The 19,940-nt window shown below is 52.4% G+C and overlaps 1 protein-coding gene across 2 annotated transcripts in view; it reads left to right on the top strand.

Annotated features, from left to right (window-relative positions):
• The first annotated feature begins 2,138 nt into the window (after positions 1-2,138).
• The window catches only part of VDR (vitamin D receptor), a 53,864-nt gene continuing 36,062 nt past the window's right edge, over positions 2,139-19,940 (top strand). Inside the window, exons 1-2 of one of the 2 annotated variants that reach the window (XM_046669633.1) lie at positions 2,139-2,202; positions 3,362-3,455. The gene's annotated coding sequence lies outside the window, so the exon portion shown is untranslated. The remainder of the gene's footprint in view (positions 2,203-3,361; positions 3,456-19,940) is intronic. The other variant, XM_046669641.1, reaches the window with a different exon arrangement.

Genomic DNA, 19,940 nt, shown 5'->3' on the forward strand with positions numbered 1-19,940 from the left:
ACAGGGGGAAAATGAAAACAACTCGGGTAAGGACAAAGGGATGGGGCTGACGAGAGCATTTGCTAGGGACTGTAATAACACCTATAATCCTGCAAATCTGCCAAACCCAGCACCTCTGAGTTCTCCAAAGCTGGCTTAGCTAGATTGTGGCCCAACAGGTGACAAGCCCAAGGAAATATTTTAATTTTTGGAGGCAGCATGGAACTGTAGAAAGTGGAGAGAGAAGTCTTGGGCTCAAGTGGCTCTGTCACTCCCCAGCTGTAAGAACTTTGACAACTCTGCACATCAGTTGTACAACGAGGAAAGTATTTTCTACTCTGCCTGACTCAAAAGCTCGTGATGGACAGCAAATGGAGAGCTGTGAAAAGACACTCACAGCCAATTACTATGGAATACTTAGTACTCATCTTCTACCACTTTTGATAAAGTTTATTTTCAAGATGCCAGGGTCACCTGTCTGGCCAATTAAGTACCACAAAAGTGGCTTCTGAGTGATCAACCTCTTCCAGAGGCTCATGGAACTTCCTGAGGCTGTCCCTAGGTGTTGATTATTAGAGATTCCCTCTTACACTTTTTTTCCCATGAGAATCACTGCTAGCTTTTCCACGATGCTTTAGGCAAGGGGATTTTTTTCTTTTACTTTCATTCCAAGCAGAGAATCCATCCATCAGATAGACAGGACCTCCAAAGGGGTACTTCCTTCCTTCTGTTTCTCAGAATAGATCTTCCATTCCCGAGTTCAATCAAACAATCTGTGTCTCTCATTTTTTTTTTAAACCTTTCCAGAGAGAAACTTCCCATGCTACTCTCTTAATGAACTGTTTCAGTGCTCAACAAACTTCACTGTTGGACGGTTCTTCCTTCTGTTTAGCCTCAGTTCATCCCTCTTGGTCCAGATACTGAGGGTTTGAGAGGGGGTGCTTGTCAGACAGTCTAGCATAACTGTTTCAGAGGCCATGGCATCAGCTGACTTGCTGGCTTCTAGCACTGTCCTTCCGCGAATAGCTGTGTAACCTTGGGCAAATCACTTAACCTCTCTATGCATCAACTTCCCAGCTATTCAGCTTGCCCCTCCGAGCCATGGTTTCCTCTTCCATAAAAAGTGAATGGCAATATCTTCCCTGCCCAAAGGAGGTCACCAGTGCGGGAAGACCTTGTGGGCATTTCTATTATAGAACATTATGTTGCAGTTACTATTACTATTTACTTATACATTCTCTCACTGGACAGTGAGGTGTAAGAAGGAGGAAACCACGTCTTTTTCACCTCTCCTGTAGCATCTAGAGCGATGCCTAGCACACGGCCAAGGAAGCAGAGGAATTTTTAGCCAAAATTTTCTACGGCGTTTTCCCCATCCACTAACAATTCCAGGTCTCAGGATGTACTCTTTACCCCCTCTCTTCTCTTCATATCATATCAATGTCGGGTGAGGGGATGGAGGGGGATGGGGACCAGGGCCCGGGGAAGCTGAGACTCTGTTTGCTTGGATGAGGTTCGCGACGCATTGGGAACGTGGTCAGCCGCGTTCGTGGCCGAGGGGACATCAGATGGGGACGATGACGCAACTTCAGACTCCGTTTTCCGTTTACTCTTTTATCCTAGCGTGTGGGGTCGGGCTGAGCTCCCTGGCGCTCTGCAGAATTAACGCGATGGCGAGCGGCGCCCGGAATTTCCCAGGAGCGCAGAAAGAACTGTTGGCGCCCGCGGCAAGCGCCCCTCCAGCGCCCAGGAAACGATGGAGAAGTCCTGGCCGGGTCAGCCCAGGTGGGAATGACGCACCTAGAAGAGGCGTCCGCACCAGGCTGGGTAAAACCACAGGCAGCCTGGTGGGGGGAGGGGGTGTGCATCCCAGATCATCGCAGGCAGAAGCGTGGATCTGGACACATAACCATGGAAAATTCTCATGCACGGAGGGCAGAAGCCTGCCGTGCGCTACGAACGGCAGCCGTGGAGGACCACACTGGGCACAGACTCCAGGCGACGGTGGGGTGGTTGATTCCAAGTCAAGGTGGTAGCAGCGCGGAGGGAGCTTCGGGCAAGCGAGGACTGGACCTGGGGGCGGGGCCCGGGGGCGGGGCGGGTCCAGGGGCGGGTCCTTGCGAGGGGCGGGGCCAGGTGCTGGGCTGTCTCTGCTTGTCAAAAGGCAGCAGCCGAGCCAGAGGCGCCGGGAGCGCGGAGCAGCGTGCCCACTCGCCGGACCAGGTGCGGACCCCGGAGCGGCGGGGAAGGGGGTCCCAGGCTCAGGATTAGGCCCGGGGTGGGGGCATCGGGGCTAGTGGGCCTGAGAGCCCGGTGCAAGCGCTAGCGGCGAACTTGGCGACTGAGATCCGGGCTGTCGCGCCATGGCACCGAGGGGACACTGAGGTCTGAGAAGGAGCTGAAGTTCGAGCCAGGCTAGCGAGGGGAGCAGCGACCTCCTCGATGCTCAGGCTGCCTAACGCAGAAGTGCTCCACTAGCACAGTTCTCAGCACTTGGGCAACAAGAAGCATTTATTTCCTTCCTCTGTCGGGTCGCCCTGGCATGGAGCGGAGGAAGAGAAAGGGAGGAACTGGCTGTCGATGGTGCTAAGATCTCCTTGGGGATGGAGTGTGTGTAGCCCTATTATTTCGTAGGACCCACAGGTGGTCACCCGAGATGGTGGAGTTGGATCTTTTGAGTAGAGTTTTTTTTCTTTTCTTGACTTTTTTTTTTCTTAATCACCAGTGATTTTAGACCTAGTTGGCCCTAGTGCACTGGATTGATTTTTTCAAGAGAGCCTGTTCCTAGATGTCCAGGGGAACTCGGGGACAAGCACCTGAGTGAGGAGGGGGCTCAGGGAGTAGTTTCTGTTTGGGGGATGAGGGGCCCTGCCTTTGTGGGTGGTGGGTGAGGAGGATTCAGTTGAAGTATCTAGGAGGGAACAGCGTGTGGTCTTGAGGGAGCAGTGGACACTGCCCCCCTCCCCCCATGGACCACTGAGGTTGAGACCCAGGCTGCCTGGCCAGGGACAGCCCTGGGTCTCTGAGCCCAGGCCCTTCCCGAATCTCCTCCTCCTCCTTCTCCTCCTCCTCTTCCTCCTCCTCCATGTGGTGAGTGAGTCAGCCTCCTGTCTGGGCTCAGTTGCAGCCAGAGGGGCCAGAGCCCAGGCAAGCACTTGGGCAGGCATTTTCTGAGCATTGCAGAAGCTCTCCTGGGCAGAGTTCAGCTCTGCTTCAGCTCCCTGCTGGAAGACTGTCTTCCTCGTGGCCAGTAGTGGCCACTCCTGAAGGGGATACCCAACACAGCAATGATTATGGGATGGCTGTGGTATGATTCCAGAAGGGGTTGAGTGTGAAGAGACCGTGGCTTTGTGGTAAATCCACATCTCTTATCCTTCCCCAGGATCAGGAGGTGTATCCCAGCGCTGCAGACTTTTCCAGCCCCTCGTTCCATTTCTGCCTAGTGATCTTGTTAGCCGCCCGTGTCTGTTAGTGAGGTAGGTGTGCACAAGAAATCGGGAGGGTCCTGGGACTAGGGAAGCCATGGTGTTGGCAAAGAAGGTTTTAACCCAGGCTAGGAAGTGGGGGTGGTTTGCTAAGGTGAAAATGGATTATCTGGACCCTGGATCCTCAACTCTGTGAACTGAGAGTGTTGTGTGATGTGTTGGGGGACCTTCCTCAACCAGTCCCTGTCCAAGTGCTGGAGGGGATTGTGGATCCTTCTGGAATGGTGTCAGGACTGAAATGCAGCCAGACCAGGAGGTAGTAAGACTGCAGATTTCTCTCTGGCCTTTGTTTTGGGGGCTTAGATCCTTGAGCAGCAATGGGGGCCCTCGAGCTGATTGCCCTCCATTCAGTGGCCTCTCTAGACCCATTTGCGAAGAATCCACAACAGGCTGTGGGGCTGACTCAAATTGTAAAAAGCTGGGGAATTCTCAGTCTGTGCCCTGGCTGGGTCCCATGGCTTCGGTTTGGCTGGACCCTGATCAGCCACAACTTGGACCTTTTCCAGGGTAAAGGAAGAGCTGGAGAGTGGGATAAGGAAGTGGGAGTTAGGAAGCTTTCCCGACCCTCACGGCTCTTCAGCCAAGGCCATCACTCTTTATTTGTACAATATTGTGGAAAGTCTGGTGCTGTTTGGGGTGCCCTGGTGATTTGCGTTTATGGTTTCTCAATCTTCTCCCCCTACTCAACCTCAGAACTGATCCTCTTTTTGAAACTAAGGCCCAGAGGAAGCACCAAGAGGACTTCCTGGACCCCCACCCTCCACTCCCAGAACAAATAGCCAGTGTCCAAAGCCACTGTCCTCCATGTTTGGAGGAAGTCCTGGGGCCCAGTGGGCCAGACCAACTGGCTATCCAAGACAGGGGAGGAAGTCCCGGTTGTTCAGATTTACCCCGCATCCTCTGGGGGCAGTGACCTCCTGGCCGAGCTCTGCCTCTGGAACCTCTGCTAGACACCTGCTGTTGCTTCGCTGGGTTCTAGTGGCCAGAAAGCCAGAGTCAGGAGCACCTGGAAGTCTCCCGGTTTGTTGCTGGACAGGATGATTCTAGGACTCTAGCTTTCCATTGTCACTGCTTCAAGTCTGTTTTGGATGCAGGGAGAGGGAAGTCAGGAAACAACAGGATTCGATTAGGAGCCTCTTGTGTGCCCAGCTTGGTGCAAGGCCCTCTGAGGCTGACAGGAAGCAGAACCCACCAGACCATGCCTCTTCCCCGAGATGGTCTGAGCCCCAGAATGGGCAGCACTCTCGGGCTCTCTCTCCACTGCTGTCCAGTTCTGAGAGGATCCAGCAGGGCAGCAGCCGCTGGCTGTTGCTCTGAACCTCTGTGGCCTTGTTTCTAGTTATGCTTTCCTCTGCTTCCTTTGTGTCCCTCTCCTGTGTCACTGCCCTCCTGGTTGGGCTAGAGAGTGACCATCTAATTTATTGTCCAAATTGGGATACTTTTGAGAGTGATAGGAGGTGCTATTTATAGTTATGTTAGGACGTTAGAAATAAACCAAAACTGTCCAGGGCAAGCTGGAACATTCAGTCATTCTACTGAACACCACTCCAAACCCAGGGGAAGTCACAGCGATGAGGGGAAGATGGGTGGGTGTGGGTTTAATGAGAAAAAGACGGGTAAGTGCTTAAGGATGAGGGGAAGATGGCGGTAGCTTAATTCTGAGGGCGGCCTCGATGCCCGAGCCTACTCCCTGGCCTTGTCAGCTAATTCCAGTCTTTTCCCTGAGGGCAGCACTGCTTCCAGCCACCTCTCCCAGAACCCAGCCTACTGTTCGGGTGACTTCCCTTCACCTTTGACTTGTGACTGGCCTCGCCTTTGGTTTTTCTGCCCCACCCCTACCTCAGACAGGGACAGGAAGGCCTGCCAGCTCCCCTTCAGCTGCCCCTGGGGGAATTGGGGTTCATATCCGAGCCAAGCTGTAGCCTTGTGCTTCCTCTTCCCTCTTCCCCATGTCTGCAGCCTCTTCATTTTGTCCATCCAGCTTCCCAGACGTCTGGGGGCCACCCCACCCCACAGGAAAGTCCAGCTCTAAAGCGGGTAAACAACCAGGAAGGGCAAGGTAGTCAAATCTTGCCATGTGGAAAAAGGGCACAGGTCACTTGTAATCAGGTTCCTGGAAAATGGTAAGCAAAGTGGAGATCAGAGCCAGAGAGAAGCTTCTTAGCAGGAGATGTGGTCAGTTCCCTTGGACACTGGAGTCTGACTCTCCAGTCTGGTCGGACTGTTGGGGAAATGGTCCAGGGTGGGGACAGACTGTTCTTGCTCAACCCAAGCTACAGGCATTGGTGGCAGCAACTGTATCCTGCCGTGGTGACATGTGGAAGAGAAACTACCCCCCCTCTTCTGAATCCTTGGTCCTCTTGGTCCAGATGCTCAGGGCCGGCTCCCTACAGCGTCCCCAGAGGTCTGGTGTGAGTGATGGGCATTGGGCGTGGGGCCTGGAGTCTCCTTAATGACTGCATAGTGACTCTGTCTGCTCTGGCAGGAAGGAAGTCATTCTCATCACCAACAAATGAAAAGGGCAGGTGAAGACCCCTTAGGAAGTCTCACCCTTTGAAGAGACTTGTGATGAGGGGGAAGGGGAAAGACCCCCTGGGCTGGCAGAGGAAGGAGGGGCTGGCTGGTCGGTAAATGGCAGGAGCCATAGGCAGAAGCAGCAGGCGCTTGGAGTTGGAGTGTGTGTCATGCTTTTGCAAACCTGCCCTGCAGGTCCCATGCCAAGGAATAGACCAAGCAGTGTTCCCAGAACCAGATGCCACACAAAGTCCCCATTCTGCGCAGGGGAGAGTCTGGTCCTGAGCAGGGCGTGGGCAGCTGCACCAGTGGGAAAGTGGAGTCTGGGCAGGACCCGGCAGCTGGTTCCTGGGAAGCTGCTGCCTCTGACTGGCCTTCTGATGACAGGTTGAAGCTTTGAGATGTTATGCAAGGTGTGACATTCCAGGCACTGTGGGGCACCCAGGAGGCCCAAGGCTTTGCTGGTAACACATCCTGTGTGTGCCACCTGCTGGCACTGGAGTTGTAGCTCCAGGAACAGCTACTCACTGAATGAACAGCTCAGTTGTACCAGGTGCCAAGCTAGGTACATGGCATGCACGGCCTCCCAGACCTGCCACAACCTTGTGAGACAGGAGCGACTGTTATGTTCCTTTTACACATGGGAAACTGAGGTTCAGTGAGGTTGAGCAATGTGCCAAGGTGACACAGCTGGTGAGTGGGAGAGTCAGGACTCACACTTGGGTCTGTCTCAACCTCTGTGGAACCCTACCACCTCTGCGTGTATGGGCAGCCACAGGGCATTCAGGGCCATGCCTGGCACATAATTTTTGTTGTCGTTGTTAGTGCTGTCTAGTTGATTCTGACTCCCAGAGCCCCTGAGTACAGCAGAGCGGAACCCTGCCCAGTCTTTTTGCACCATACTCTCACCTTCCGGCGCTATATCAGACAATGCTCGGCTGCTATTCATAAGGTGTCCATGGCCAGTTTTTCCAGAAGTGCATGGCTAGGTCCTTCTTCCTAGTCTTTCTAGTCTGGAAGCTCTGCTGAAACCTGTCCACCATGGGTGAACCTGCTGGTATTTGAAATACCAGTGACATAGCTTTCAGCATCACAGCAACACCCAGCTGCCACAGGATGACAACCGACAGGCAGGTGTTGTGGTTCCCTGACCAGGAAAGAAACCCGGGCGACAGCAGTGAGAGCACGGAATCTTAACCACTAGACCATCAGTGCATATAATAGGCCTGCAGTAAATGTTTGTGAGCTTCAGGGTTAGATGTACTAACTAGTTTGAACACGTTGACCTGGGAGCAAGCTCAGTTTGCCACAGGTTGCTCTGGGCACAGTGGCATCTCAGAAGGAGGCTCCCTCTGCCACCACCCTCAGGCCTTGGTGCATCTCCGGCAGTCTTGGGTACCTTACTTGGGTAAAAATAGACAAGAACCCGAGAGAGGTAGCTCTGTGCAGAGAGATGGCATGGCATCAAAGAAGGCTTGAATGGTCTGGAAGGCAAATAAGAAACACTCTTTCAGTTTCAAACAAGCCACTTTATTGATAACCTGCTATGTGCAAAGTGCACCAAGAAAGAAAAGGCCACGATCTCATTGGCCAGCTGGAGCTCTTCTCACCGTGCTTACATTTTCCCCTCCTGGCTACTCCTTATGGAACCCTCCTGAGCCCAGCCCACCTGGAAGGAGAAACAGACTCTAGCCTCTACGGGGAGCCTCTGCCAGGCGCTGTGCTCATCACTTGTCTTCATAATCTTCCCAGCCTCTCTTTGGAGGAAGTTACTGGGATTCTCTCCGGCATGTATAGAGGAAATCAGGGGTTAACGAGATGTAGTGACCTGCCCGTGGCAGTAAGGTCAGCCCGTGACCACTGCTCTACACTGCTTGCTGGTGTTGGGCTTGGCCATACAAGCCACTCCAAGTGCCAGAGCTCAGAGACAGAGGTAGGAGGAGGAGAAAATGCTCAGCCTGTCCCTCGGCTGACTTGTCCCTCAGCTGTGGTTTCCAGGGTTCCTTGGGATAGGACTTGAATCTTAGGTAGTGCCGTTGGAAGCTGTGCTAGCAGCCTGGTGGAATAGGAGAAACACAGGGTTTGAGTTAGACACAGTTGGGTTCAAATCGTGGCTTTGTCACTTTTTAGCTTGTGGCCTTGGGCAAGTTTCTTCATCTGTCTGAATCTCAGCTTCCCTATGTGTAAACTGGGGGCAATAATAACTCCCTTGCAGAGCTGTCTGAGGATTAGAGATGATGTAAGTCAAAGGCATGGCACGAAGGAGGCCCTTGAAAAGCATATGCAGACAGTCGTTCGGTAGATCTAGGCTTCATTTCTAAAATGAGCAAGTGGTACCAGATGAGTTTCTAAAGTCACTTTCTGCTCTAACAATTGTACATCCTCCACGTAAGGACCTGGTTTCTGGCTTATGTGTGCACCTGTCTGATGTGTTCTGTATAGGTGGCCCCGCACACACCACAGCCTGACTCAGACTCTGTGCAGGGTCTCCTGGGGCAGTTGACGCCCTTCCTCACTGGATTTCCACCAGCAGTGGGTGAGGGAGCCCCTGGCAACACGTCTTCCCCCACCCGTGGCTTTCTGTTCAGTTCAGCCACAAGCCTGGTGTCAGCACTGAGCATGTTCTAGATGCTCAATCAATACCCACTGAATTGTATTTTTGCCCAGTGGATTGGAAGGGATGTATATTTTCCCTGGGCATTGATTTTGAGAAAAGGACATGAAAGTCCCAGAACCATGTGTGTGCCAGCTAGTCAAAGCACATGGGGCCAGGGCCAGTGATGGGATATACGTCTGTCCAGGGCTTCTTGATTGTTTAAAGGCTCCGAGGGAGGTGAATCGAAGTTTAACAGTCTCCATTGACCAATTGTTCAGAGCCTGGCGTTGTTCTTTGACCCTCTGACTTGTCCAGTCTGAGAAGCAGGGGATGGCTGGAGGATTGGGGTGGAGAGAACAGAGGAGGCGCCGTGTGGAAAGCAGCAGGATGCCCACAGAGAATCCCTTTCCCTTCCGAGGGTTGAACACTCTGCCAGGGGCTGCTAGGGAAAAGAAGTGTTAGATATACCCCATGTCCTGGCAGCCACATAAACAGCCAGCTGCCCACCCACCCAGCCACCCACAGGACAAAAGAATGTGGCTGGCTGAGCAGCTGCATGGGCCACCCCAGCCCGCAATCCTATAATTACCCATCTAGACTGTGCCTCCTAGCTCCAGGGGCAGGCGAGCGCCTCTGCCCTGGGCCTCATCTTGGTCACCATGACCATGCTGAGCTCCGTGGCAGGGCCCCACCTACCCCTCACACCCAACTTTGCCCCAATGTCTTTCTCTACACCAAACTTTGACCCTTGCCAGGCTAACATATCATATAATAGCTGACAATCATAATAAACCAATGGTTATTATAACTTCTACATTCCAGGAGCTGAGTTAAATGTTTTCCATGCATTTTCTCATAATCTTATGAGGTAGGTAGTATCGTTATTTCCATCTTATTGAAGAGGAAACTGAGATTGAAAGAGGTTAAGAGGCTAAATTTCTTGCCCAAAGCCATCAAGTTCCTAAGCCAGAACCAGAACTTAAATCCGAGTCTTTCTAAGTCCAGAATATACGTTCCATCTTCACCTGCGCCCAGCTCAGGCTTCCTCCCCTCCCCTTCCTGTCTGAGGAGGGCTGGAAAAGAGGCAGCAGGTGGTGTCGGTGGAGGGTGAATGGGACAGTTCCAGGCTGGCCAGGACGATGCTGGAAAACACCTTCGGGGCAGAGTTCTTTGTTCCAAATGGCTCTGAATTTCCGGACTTCTGCCAGGGGCGGGAAGATACTTCTGCCCAGCCTATTTGGCAAGCACATTGACATCTTGGGTGCCATGCTGTTAAGAAGTGGGGGCATGGTCTGCCTCAGGTAAAATTCCATTATAATGGACTCCATTTGCGGTCTGATGGGCTTTGTTGAAATAGAATTATGTTAACCTGTGTGCGGTGGAAGAATCAAGTATGCAGCTGAGAAACTGGAGGTGAAAAGGAGCTAACTCACCAGTGGATGTCTCTTAGTAAAGCTCTAGAAAGGTTTGGAGCCTAGAAGAAGAGTCAGACAGACTCCTGGTTCCTCCTTGAATGCCAGGCTCCTGGATGGCTGGGATGGGCCCAGGAGGGGAGGGCTTCGTCCTTATCTCCAGCTGACAGTGTTGTGACTCTTCAGTTGTCCTTTCACCCACTGTATGGTGAGCCCCTGAGAACAGGTCTGAATCACTTCTGTGAAGTGTCACCACTCAACATGATACCTAACACATCACAGATGTGCTCAATAGATGTTATTGGATAGAAATATGTCTGTAGGCAGGCTGGGTCCCTGAGCTAGAAAGGAAAGTTGAAGGGTAATTTCCTTGTGTGGCTAAAACATCTCTTAAAAAGCTGAGCTGGGGGCTGGCCTGGTGGCATAGTGGTTAAGTTCACGTGCTCTGCTTTGGCGGCCGGGGGTTCACGGGTTCAGATCCTGGGTGTGGACCTATACGCCGCTCATCAAACCATGCTGTGGTGGTGTCCCTCATACAAAATAGAGGAAGATTGGCACAGATGTTAGCTCAGCAACAATCTTCCTCAAGCAAAAAGAGGAAGATTGGCAACAGATGTTAGCTCAGGGCCAATCTTCCTCACCAAAAAACAAAAAAAAGCTGAGCTGCAACTCAGATGAATTCTTCCCAGTTGTTGAACCAACGGTGCACAAAAACAAGCAGTAATGTTTCCTGAGCAGATGCCACAAGCCCAGCACCATGCTAAGCACTTCGTATGCATTATCTTATTTAATCCTCATGGGCCTTTAGGGTAGGTATTGTTATTTTTCTCATTTTACAGGCAAGGAAACAGAAGCATAGAGAGCTCAGGTCATTGGTTCTGGTCCCACAGCTGGCAGGGAGGGAAGCCAGGGTTGGCACCCAGGCAGGCTGCCTACAGAGCCCATTCTCTTAACCACGTCTCCCTGGCCACAGAGCTCTGCTGTCGCTGGGCTGCTTCCGGGAACCAGGGCTGGGTGGGTAATGAGTGAGGCTGGAGGGATGCAGACCCTGGTGGGATGGACCAGAGGGCACAGGCTTGGCATAGAGGGGCAGCCCTGCCTCAGACCGGCAGGGTTGCCACTGGCACTGCAGCCCACTGTGGTCAGATGATCCACTTCCTTTTTATAGGAAGCTGGACGTCCAGAGTTTTTTCAAAAGTGAAATCTCTATTTTTTTTTAAACATTGACAACTAATTAAAAAATTTATAATCACTGGGGAGGGTGGGATGGCAAACAGAACACATCTGTGGTTAGGTGGGGCCACAGGCTTCCAGTGTGTCTTCTGGCAGTTTCTTTCCTTTAACAGGTGACTGTTATGTTTATGTAGAATTCCTTACTAAAGGCAGGAAGGATCACTCTCCACGGGTACCCCTCCCAGCAAGTGATAATACTTTACCATGCAGGGTGTTTCTTTCTGGAGAGCTATAATGAAATCTTTCAGTCTAACCATATTCCATGAATATCATTATCCCCCTCTCTCCTCCTTCCGGCCCTCCCTTCCTCGCTCCCTCCTTCCTCCCTCACTCTGTCTTCCCCGTCAGATAATTTCCCATAGATATTAGTAAGTTCTGGGTAGAGAAATCAAAAGGAAGCTAACAGTCCAGGAAAGGGTCTCTAGGCAAAGAAAGAGTGGAATTTGGGGACTGGACTTAGTCAGTGATGAATGATGCTTATCACGCATGAAATGAAACCCGCCCGGTGCCCTGGGCTCTCCCGGGCTGTGAGGACCTCGTGCTGCCAGAGGGAGGACCACACTGCACGTAATACTTCAAAACGCTTTCTCGCAGCCTTGTACTTGATGCCTGCGTTTAGTCCTCCTCCTCCTCTTAAATACTCAGGGAATAATAGTAAACTAATAACTAACACTTTGATGGACGGTGACAATTTTTATGACACACTTTATTTTATCTCAGCTGCTACAACAGTCTTGGGAGACAGGCAAACGTGTGTAGAACCCCCTCTTTGAGGCTTTATAAAGTAGCAGTGTTCTCTTCCTCTTCTTTCCTCCATTCCACAAGAGAGCAGTGGCCATGGAGCGTTGAAACCCAGAGTGCAGGGAGCCCCCAGCTCCCCCAGGCCTTCCCTTACGTGCTGCCCTCACTCCGCACCTGGCGGCTGCAGAGCCCCCGACTGAGGTGCCCACCTCCCTGAAAATCCTGCTCCTGGGGGATGCAGAGTGGGCATGGGAAAGGCCCTCAAGTGATGGGTGGACAGCCTCCTCCCCATGCCTACCCCCGCCGCCTGCCACCCTGAGCTATTGTTCCCAAAGCTGGGCAGAAAATAGCTCCCTAGAGGGAATTATTTCGTGTCTGTTAAACTTCAATCCTGGGCTCCTGAAGAGCCTGGCTGCAGAGCTGTTCTTCAGGTCATGGGGAGTTCTGGGAGAAGTTGGGATGGGGAGCAGCAGGGGGAGGGGCTGCCACCTCCCCCTAGGGGCAGTGATGGGCCACAGCCACCAGCCTCCTCCGCTAGAATGCTGCCCACTGGGCCACCTGACTGACTGGCAGCCACTCCAGCAGACAGAGGGGAGCCTGCCCAGCCAGCTGGAGCAGTTTCACTCACAGCTCATTTAACTGAGCACAGGCTCTGAGCTGGGCCATCAGATTCCTTCTCTGGGGATGTTTGCCTCTGCTGGGAAGAGTGTTGAGTGAAGGGAGGAGAAATTCTGTTGCCTGGTGCGCATGCCCAGGTGGGCAGCAGGCCTGGCTCACGGCAGCCCTGGGAGGAGCCTCAGCTGACTGCTGGGGAGAGAAAGAGGTGGTTCCTCTGGAGACCCTGGTGTGGCTCCTCCTGTGCTCTGAGGCAGCACTGAAAGCTGCTCTGTGCATCAAATCTGTTCCTCCTTTGCCCCTGGATACCAAGGAAAAACCAGGAGGAGGAAGGTGGCCAAAGGGTGGGGCTGAAGGAGGAGGCTTGGAGTTTGGAGAAGGCTCATGGGTTGGGACAAAGGCAGCTATTTCCTACCACTTTGTGGCCCTAAGGAAGAATCTTCCAGACGGATTAGGACGTTTTGGCCTGAAATGTTGAAACAAGAAGATTATCTTCAATTATAGCTCCAAGGGGAAGGCTGGGCTTGTGTTACGACAGCCAGCTGTGAGTGTGACGTCCATACTCAGGGTTTGGGCTGGCATGTGCCCACACGTGTAGGGGACTTCCCACACATGTCCACAGTGCAGGTTGTTTGTGACCATTGTTTCACAAACGACACGTTTGTGGTTGATACCCTTCCTTAGAGCGATTCCTGGCAACAAGGAAGTGACCTTGTTGACTGGGAAAGAGCAGAGAGCCGAGTGGACAATGGAGGCAGGTCTAGGGGTCTGTTGGCTGCGTGGTAACTCAGCTCTCCCCGTGCCCAGCAACCATATCTGGCTGCCCTGGAAAGACTGATACCCCAAACAGATCTTTGAAATGAGTACGATCCTTTGGCTCATCTCTTCCTGGTGCCCCTCTCTCTCCAGCCATCGGGACTAGTTTCTCTGCCTCCGACATGCCCTTTCCCTTTTGCGTTGTAGCCTTTGCACACATGCTGTTATCTGCTTGGAATCCTCATCACCCTTCTTACCACCGTCATATTAAATTACCATCCTTCTTGTCTCAGTTGAAAGGGTGAGAAGTACCCTCCTCTGAAGGGCCTGCTCTGGCTCACTGACACAGGCCGGTTGCCTGCCCTCCCATGCGCTCCCGTCACACCTGTGCTTACTTGCATCATAGCACAGATTGTACCCAGCTGTACATTCCTCTCTGTCTTCCCCAGTAGACTGTAAGCTTCAAGAGGGCAGGGTCTATGTCTTGCTCACCATTGTGTCTCTGACATCTAGTACAGGGCTTGCCATGTAGTAGAAAGTGCTTAAAACCAGGCAAGGATAACCATCAAAGATAAGGTATCAGAGGCCAGAACGAATGCCCACCACAGTGTGAGGCCAAGAAGAAATGCTGCAGCCTCCCGGGCACTCCAAGGGAGTCCCCAAGAAGAAATCTATACAGAAGGATGGCTGGAACCCTGACCAAACAGAAGCTCTGGAAAAGCTCTTGGGGGGAAATCATTCTAATCAGGAACAGAGGTGCAGCCGGTGTCACCTTGGGGTGACTGCTCTGCCCTCCAAGGAGAATGGAACCTGCCCTCTTGGCCAGGCCCTGAGAACTTCATGAATATGTGAGAAGTGTCCACCTCCTCACTGCTTACCCAGAAGATTGAGAGGATGTCTTTGCGTCAGTCAGCTCCTTTTGGGACTGGAACTGCCTGGTAGAGACTTATCCTAGCCCTGCCCATCTCAGAGGACCTGGGGATCCTTCCCTGATTCTGACACAGGCCTCAGAGTCTATCCTAGGATAAGTGAATGGCCTTCCAAGGCCTCCAAGAGGTGGGAGCAACCAGAAATCCAGGCCCACTGAGTCAGAGCCAGCCCAGTATTGGGGTTAGGGGCCACAGCAGGCCACCCTCCTGCCAGAGCAGCCCTCACTGCTACTCCTAGCTCCAATCCCCAGGCCCCCCACCTCAGCCTTTCCCAGCTCTCTGCCTTCTGCTGCATGTGCTGGTGGGCGGGAGTGGGGTGAGGTTGCCCTGATAACGGACAGGGGGTATCACGGGGCTGCTGAGTTTCAGGTCCCACTACGGGAAGAACAGATGCGTGACAGATGGGTGACAAGCACTAGATGACAGAGGAGGTAGGAGAGAGATGGTGCTAGGTTAGAGGGGAAAGGAAGGATGATGAGCAGAAGGGGTTAGTAATCAGTGTCTCCTTGGGAGCCGCGGCCCTTATCTTCCTTGCAGAGGAAATATCCAGATGTGTGACTCAGCTTCTTTGCTGTTGGGGAGAGATTCGACTGACCCATTCCTCCCCATCTGGAGCAGCTAGTTTTTGGAAGCCACAGCCAATGAGTGGGGTGGTCAGTTTTTCCCCAGTTCAGCAGAAATGTGGGTTTCTGGACAATGTTTGTTTGGGGTGGAGCATTTGGGACAGAAGGCAGGCTTCCTGCCCTCCACAGCTCCTCTCTGGGACCTGCCAGTCTTCTCGTCTACCAGGCCTCGAACTCTCCAAGAGTTGTACTAACAACAGTTACAACCCTTACAATGAGAGGTAACTTCTATAAAGCTACCGTGTGCAGGGCACCATGCTGAGTGCTACGCAGAGATCTTGGTCCCCAAGCAGCCCTGTGACCCAGGCACCATCATGTTCCTCTTTGTAGATGAGGACGCAGGTGGGCTTTGGAGGAAGCTGGATGGTAGTTAGGTAGCCAAGGGTGTGAGTCTGGCCAAGGTGGTTGTGGAGGTCAGCAAGGGATCTGATGCCAATGATCCCCAATATCTTGGAGGTGGCAGGACCTGGGTGGGGTACGACCTTTCAGTACAGGAAGAGTCTGAGTGATTCAGAGATCATGTTGGTCCCAGAAGGAAAATAAGGCAAGGAAGGCTGGCCATGGTGGCCTGGGGTGAGGTGGGCCTCAAAGCCATGTGTCTGAGCAGAGATGGACTCGGGCCTCTGTGGACTTGGGCTGGGGGCCCAGCCCTAAGAAAGACGCTTAGCCTGAGAGAGGCCCCCAGGGGCAGTGAAAACTGGGCTTGGCAGACACTTGGGAGAAAGAAGGAGCTCTCTCCTGTCGTCCTGAGGCCATCGGGTTTTTTTGAAAATCCCACTTAGAAACTGGCTGCAACAGCAATAGCAGGAGCTCAGGTCTCCCCAGAGTTGGGCTATACCCGCTCTCTCTGTATTCTTGGTGCTGTCCCTTTGGGCTGCCTCAGTTTCTATTCCTTGGTCTCCAAGTCACTGGACAAAGAACCTCCATGTCCCATCAACTGTGGGCTGTAGCAGATACCCTAGGGAAGCACCCCTATCCTCGTATCCCAGGAAAGCCACCCAGAGGAGGGAGAGAGAGCAGGCCAGGCATATCCCACTTCCCTCCAAAATACTCCCTGATGGTCTTGAGACCTTGTCCATCTCTTTAGGCCATGGAGTCTGGAGCCGGGAGCTGGAGTGGGTCAGGCAGGAGTGAGTCAGTAACCCTCACCCACCTCTTTGTTTCTCTGAATTGCTTGTAAGGATGAAGTCACTGTTGGGTGATCCCACTGTAATCTACATCAGAGCCTCCTGCGTGGCCTCGCCACAACTCCCCTCCTCTGAAGAAGGAAATTCCCCCCTCCTCCCATGGCCCGTTTTCTCTCCAGCTCTGTCCCCCTGGAAGCTGTGCAAGCTGGTGAGGAGAAGTCTTAGGACTGGGCCAGGGTGGCAGTGGAGAAGCGTTCTCCCTTGTTGTGTGCCCTTGGACGAGTCACTTCCTCTCTGATGGCCTCGATTTCTTCAACTGTAAAACCAGAGAGATTGGGCTGCAGCTTGTGAATGGGCGGGTTCCCTCTGCTTCATCAGCCACTGTCGCTGCCCACGCTTTCTGGCAGTGACAGGGCATGGCCTGCCTGTTACCTGGAGAGCAGTAATCAACCCAGAAATCTTGTTGACAAAGCTGAGGGCAGAGTTTCCACTGGAAAAAAAAGCAGCTTGCAGGAATAATTGTTGTCGATAAGAAGTGGAAATATATCTAAGTAAGCTGTGTATCTCCTGCCCCACTGCCTGGGGCCTTGTGGGTTCCTGCCTCTGGGTTCTGCTCAGCTCCAAGAAGCTGCCCGTGCTCCCTAGAGTGACAGGACAGTCAACCAAGAAAGAATCTTGGTGAATGGCCCGTAGAGTGGGAGTTTGTAGCCTGGTTTCAATGGAGTGACCCACTAACTTTGACATTGTATGCGGTGTCAGTCCATGACCTTTATCAGGTTCTCAAAGGTGATGTCCAGTCACCGAAGGGTTAATTAAGAGGCACCTTCAGGGGTAAACTCCCTCCTGCAACTGTTGGGTCATCTGCTACTTAATTTCCCATGGTTCGGTCGGTAGTTAAATAGTTGGGTACACCTCACGGGTGTTCTTAGAGCTGCAGTGCTGGGGGCCAGCCTCCCCTGGAAACAACTGAACTGAAGACGGAGGAGGCAGGCAGGCTTGGTGGAGCTCATACAGCCACCCAGTGCTCTTCCACAGAGCCCTTTTCACGGGCTGGAAACTGCTCTTTCCAGGTGAAAGCCACAGAGGCAGATGCTGTCTGCACTCACCACCTGCCTTAGTGCCCTTGTGGGAATCATGACCATTCCTGGCAAGTTTACCAGGTCTAAATGAAAATCCAATGTCGCCCAGGCTGAGCTTCCTCTGCTTCTCCCCTGCAACCTCATTCACATCACAGACATCATAGATTTTTATATTTTTAATGGCAATTTTCTGGCAGATAAGGAATGGGCCCTTTTTTCTCATTTGTGCGTTGCCTCCATGCTGTGGCCTCACCAACCTCTCCTCCACAGACCCTATGGGAATGGCCTAGAAGATTTATCTTAGGTTTGTCTTAGATGGCTGCAAAGAGCTGGTCTAGGACCAGTGATTGAAAGCTACAGGGACTATTTCATCTGTGCATAATGAAGAACTTTCTAAGCATAGATCCATCCAAAGAAAATGGATTGCCGTGAGAGATAGCTCTCCAACAAGAAAAATATTCAAGGACAGGCTGGAAAACTGGCTAGAATCTTATTGTAGGGATTTAAGATGATTGGACTAGGTGGTGGTAAGTTTCCTTCCAATCCTGAGATATTCTGAGATCACTGGTATCTGTTGGTTTGACTTCGGACATTGTAGTCTGCAGGAGATCTTGTCCAACACTCTCACCCATATTTGAAATATGTGTGTGTGGAGGAGCTGGGGAGACGATGAGGGCAAGAGCAAACTACTTGCCCTCACAAGTTCTGTTTATACAGTGCACTTTCCTCTTCCCTTTCCCTCTTTTCCATTCTATTCGTCCTCAGCTTCTTCGGGGAGGTAATGCTGAGACTGTTCTGGAAAAAGAATGTGGATATATGTTGGGGATGGCAGAGAAGGAAGAGAGGGCATCACCTTAGCTGCCCATGATATTGCTGTGCCGAAGTTACACTAGAATAAAGAGATGACAAATAAAAAGTAAGGTAGGTCATACAGTGTTTTAAAACTCTGGGCAGAGTTGAAAGGATGATGAAGTGAAAACAGCAAGAAAAAGAAGCTCGTATGCAAGCCGATGTGCAGTTGTGGCTGGCGTACACATGCGCCTATCTGCTCCATGGAGAGCCCCACATGTGGCTGACTCTGTGTGTGCCAATTTTAGGAAGAAGAATTTTCTCCTTCTCTGCTGGGAAATCACTTGGCTTTCTGTTTCTCTCTAGAAGGAGGAGGAGCTTTGAGCCAATGTCAACAGTTTGAAAGCCCAGTTTTGATCACTCTAGTCCCAACCTGGCTGAGTGAGGTCCCCTCTCCTGGGCTCCCATTCTCCGTGGGGCCCATTAGGGGCCACGATCACTCATCCCCTTCCTGGTCCTTAGCATCTGGGGGTGAGTGGGCCTCACCTGCACCAGCCTTATGTTGGGGCTCATCCGGTTACTGAGGGCGTCAGGAAGAAAGCTCAGTGAGGGAATCTCACTTTCTGAATGGTCTTAAGGCCTCACCATGATGGGGATTCTGGCCTTGCAGTTGCACACTTTCAGAGTTAGAAAAGACCTTAGAGGTCAGACGTCTTGTCCACTGTGTGTCCTCCCATAGTCACTGCCTTACCACCCTCAGGACTCCGAGGAGGGTCCAGTGAATGTGACGGAGTTAAACTGAGGCCAGCAGCACTTTGATCCTTGTCTTGCCAGGGCTCTGCCCAGGACCTGCCACAGCCACCACCCCACCAGACTGTCTTAGCCGAGACTCTGCCTGAGGATGCTCATTTCGTGGAAGCCCCTGGAAGATGGCATGCTTGTTATGTGAGCTCACAGGCAGACGTGTAGGAGAAGCAGTGGTTGTGGCTTCAATGACTGGAAGGAAACACATTACATCCTCATTTCTTGCTGAGGCAAGGTCAGGACTGGGGTCAGGCTCAGCCAGGGGTTTTGATGTGGGCTGCAGACCCCAGAGAAATGGATGCCAGGGGCTTTCTGGAGAGTTGAGCTCCTCCTCTGCTTCTTCAAGGCTCAGTGCTGGGGGTTTGGGAATTTCTAAAGCCGGGGCAAGAGGGGGTTGCTCTGGGGACAGCCCCAGCAAAAGCAGTGGGATGTTCTATGTACTCAGAACATGAATTGGGGGTGGGGTGGAGGATTGTATGACGTGGCAAAGGAGGGTGATATTAATCTTTTTTTTCCACTTGTCCTTTTGTTGCTCTGTTATCTTTGCCCCACTTTTCATGCCCTTGGACCCAAAGGCTCGATGGAGGATGATCTCTCCTAAAAGGACCACCGCATAGCACAGTGACATGGGGAGGAGAGGCCTGCCTGTTGAATGGGATTCTCCCTGATAGGAGGGGCTGGCTGGCAGAAAGGGGATCCTGGCTGAGGCCTGCCCTCCCTTGATCTTGGGAGCCTTGAAAGGGGAAGTGCCATAACGTTCTTCCGTCATGAGCTGGGGATGGTTTTCTCCGTTGCTCCCTGACTTCGTGGAAGTGAAGGGCGTCCAGGGCTTAGGGTGGGGAAATGACTGAGGTAGTTCACTTAGGAAAGGCAGTGGAGCAGAGACTCTAAGCTCCCTTGGTTTAAATCCAGACCCCCAAAACAATCAACTTCTCTGTGCCTCAGTTTCCCCATGCCTAAACATGGATAATAACAGTACCCGCCTGTGAGGTTGTTGAGAGGATTAAGTGAGTGAGCGCACTGAAGAACTTGGAGCAGGGCCCAGCACAGAGCAATAGCATCTGCGTTGATGATTATCACCTGAAAGGGAGGAGTCAGGAGGCAAGGGAAGCACTTGGACATTGCAGTCAGCCTGTCCTCCTTTGGCCCCAGCACCATCATGGGACCCTGCGCAAGTCACTCAAAGTGCTCTGGACCTCGGTTTTGCCCTCTGTGAAGTGGGACTGCTCCTTGCCTCACAGGACTGTTGTGAGATGCT

Source organism: Equus quagga, chromosome 1, assembly GCF_021613505.1.
Source record: "Equus quagga isolate Etosha38 chromosome 1, UCLA_HA_Equagga_1.0, whole genome shotgun sequence".
NCBI classification, from domain to species: domain Eukaryota; kingdom Metazoa; phylum Chordata; class Mammalia; order Perissodactyla; family Equidae; genus Equus; species Equus quagga.